Source organism: Alosa alosa, chromosome 9, assembly GCF_017589495.1.
Source record: "Alosa alosa isolate M-15738 ecotype Scorff River chromosome 9, AALO_Geno_1.1, whole genome shotgun sequence".
Classification (NCBI taxonomy): domain Eukaryota; kingdom Metazoa; phylum Chordata; class Actinopteri; order Clupeiformes; family Clupeidae; genus Alosa; species Alosa alosa.
The window spans coordinates 31,975,315-31,977,814 of record NC_063197.1 but is presented as its reverse complement, the minus strand read 5'-3'; the positions used below and the strand labels follow the sequence as shown (position 1 = coordinate 31,977,814).

The 2,500-nt window shown below is 45.9% G+C and overlaps 1 protein-coding gene across 1 annotated transcript in view; it reads right to left on the bottom strand.

Annotated features, from left to right (window-relative positions):
• Positions 1-2,500, bottom strand: part of ptprsa (protein tyrosine phosphatase receptor type Sa) — a 237,997-nt gene that overhangs the window by 52,169 nt on the left and 183,328 nt on the right.

The following is a 2,500-nucleotide window of genomic DNA, read 5'->3' as shown; positions in this document are numbered from 1 at the left end:
TCACCTCACTGACAGACATTGTGAGGCTTAGACTTAACAGTGCTAACGCTAGCAGAAATGCTGATGCTAGCATTGATAGTTATAGTTTATGAATTTGGCAGATATCTTTGTCCAAAATTACTTTTTTGAACCTTTAGGTAAAAAATAATGCAACAATGACAGTGAGAATGTTAAATGACACTAATGCTACACTTTTAGTTAAAAATAAAGTAAAACAGAAAAACTAGTAGGAATATTGAGCTATGCTAATACTGGGGTATAATGCTAGCGATAAAGCTAATGGCATCAGTGAGGTAATGCTAAGCCCTGGCACACTGGCATGAAAAAAACCCAGAGGCTGGCAACAGAAGGGATGCCTGAGGGGCTGCCAGGCTGGGGTGGGGGTGAGCCACAGCTGGGTGATGCAGTGCCCCCGGGGGGTGCGGAGGGTGGGGGGGCTGGCAGAGCGCAGCAAAACACACAAGCGCCTATACCACATAATTAAACCGACTCGTCAGTTTCCACTAAACTCCCAAACGCATAAAGGAGAGCAAGCGAGGGAGAAAACAATCAAGAAGCGCGCGAGAGAGAGAGAGGAGAGAGAGAAAGAGAAAGAGTCAGTGGAGAGGATAGGGAGTAGAAAAATAACATATTAAGTGATTAAAAGACTGAAAGTTAATCTGTGGTGGAGGGTAATGTGTGGGAGAAGAGATAATATTAATGTCTGTGTGTGTGTGAGTGTGTAATGTGTCTGTGTGTGTGTGTGTGTGTGTGTGTGTGTGTGTCTGTGTGTGTGTGTGTGTCTGTGTGTGTGTGTGTGTGTGTGTGTGTGTGTGTGTGTTTGTGTCTGTGTGTGAGTGTGTGACTGTGTGCAGAATGTGTCTGTGTGTGTGTGTGTCTCTATTGTGTGTGTGTGTGTGTGTGTGTGTGCTTGTTTGTGTCTGTGTTTGTGTGTGTGTGTGTGTGTGTGTGTTTGTGTGTGTGTGTGTGTGTGTATTGTGTGTGTGTGTGTGTGTGTGTTTGTTTATGTCTGTGTAATGTGTGTGTGTGTTTGTGGCCAGTGTGTGTAATGTGTGTGTGTATTCTGTGTTTATGTTTATGTGTGTATGTGTGTGTGTGTGTGTGTGTGTGTGTGTGTGTGTGTGTGTTTGTGTGTGTGTGTGTGTGTAGGCAATCCTGTGTATGTGTTTATGTTTCAGGTGTTTATGTTTCTGTGTTTATATTTATGTGTGTGTATTGTGTGTGTGTGTGTGTGTGTGTGTGTGTGTGTGTGTGTGTGTGTGTGTGTCTGTGTGTTTATGTTTGTGTCTGTGTGTATGTGTATGTGTATGTATATGTGTATGTGTATGTGTGTGTGTGTGTCTGTGTGTATATGGGTGTGTAAATAGGTCACCATGTTCCTGTTTGAGTCCATATAATGGGTGAGAGTGAGTAGTCAGTGAGGAGTGCTCGCTAGTAAATTCCAGTTTCATTCCTCTAGTGTGTGTGTGTGTGTGTGTGTTTGTGTGTGTGTGTGTGTGTGTGTGTGTGTTTGTGTGTGTGTACTACAGGGCAGGGAGGCTTTATAAACCTCTGCAGGAGGAGTAACTGCTGCCAGTACAAACACTGCCACAGCACAGTGCACCCGAGGTAAGGAGTGTGTGTGTGTGAGTGTGTGTGTGTGCGTGCGTCTGTGTTTGTGTGTGTCTGTGAGAGAGTGTGTGTGTGTGTCTGTGTGTGTGTGTTTGTCTGGATCCACTCCTGTCAGGAGGATATGGAACACATGCTGCTGCCTTTCTCGGATTGTCTTTCTGTGATTGGCTGTAAGGACCGTCCGCAGTGGAAACGATGGTGAAGGGAGTGAAAGGAGACTTCTGTGTGTGTGTGTGTGTGTGTGTGTGTGTGTGTGTGTCAGGGAAAGAAAAGAGATTATTTCTGTGTGCTGTTTAGAGCAGACAGCTTTATAAATCCCCCATTGTGTCCCTGTGCATTCTAATTCCCTCTGCTTTCTTCTGTTCCCTCATGAAACACACAACACACGCTCTGTGCATGAGGGTACACACACACACACACACACACACACACACATTCACTCACTCACTCACGCAGACACAAACACTGCTCTGTGTATTAGGGCAGAAACACATACACAGATACACACACACGGACACACACACACACACACACACAGACACACAAACTCTCTCACACACGCTCTGCATCGTGTATGAGGGTAGAAGAATAAGCTGCCCCTCACTATTGCCCTGGGGAGGGCAGAATGACTGACATAGAGAGGGGGATGAGAGCAACATCAGGAAATGGAGGGAGAAAAAGAGGGGGATGGAGAGAGAAAGAGAAGAAAAAAGGGATGCAGGAGGACAAGTGAACCAACAGGGACTAGAACAGAGGGATAGGACATAAAGGACAAGAAGAGAGAGACTGAGGAGAAAGAGGGATGGAGAGAGGGATGGAGAGAGGGAGGGAGGGAGGAAGAGAGGGATAGAGAGAGAAGAACAGGGCCTCTGCAGCCATTAGACCCAAA